This window comes from Pteropus alecto, unplaced genomic scaffold, assembly GCF_000325575.1.
Source record: "Pteropus alecto unplaced genomic scaffold, ASM32557v1 scaffold76, whole genome shotgun sequence".
Lineage (NCBI taxonomy): Eukaryota > Metazoa > Chordata > Mammalia > Chiroptera > Pteropodidae > Pteropus > Pteropus alecto.
In genome coordinates this window covers 29,753,382-29,753,758 of record NW_006443138.1, presented here as the reverse complement: position 1 = coordinate 29,753,758, position 377 = coordinate 29,753,382, and positions in this window count along the sequence as shown.

Sequence of the window (377 nt, the reverse complement as noted above, 5' to 3'; positions counted from 1 at the left end):
ACTCGCCTCTCCCTCGGCCCCGCGGCGGAGCGGCCTGGGCCTTGACTGGAAGTGCGGTGGGGAGCCCCCGTCGCCCAGCCCCCTCCCCGGCCCAGCGCATCCACGGTCTCCTGCTCCCGGAACTCGACTCCGTCCTCTGAGAGGACCGCTGGGACTCCTCTGGACCAGCAGCCCGTGGGGCGCCCAGTGCTTCTGCCAGGAGCACTCACCTCGGGGGCTGCGGAGCTGGAGGCTCTGAAAAGGGAGAGATTTACATCAATAGCTCTTATATTTACATCAAACTCTTGCATGCGCTTGATCCTCCTTTGAATCCCACCAAAGCAGTAGTTATCTGTTATTTACGCTCCATCAATCCAAGTCATTCCTCTCCTGGTCCT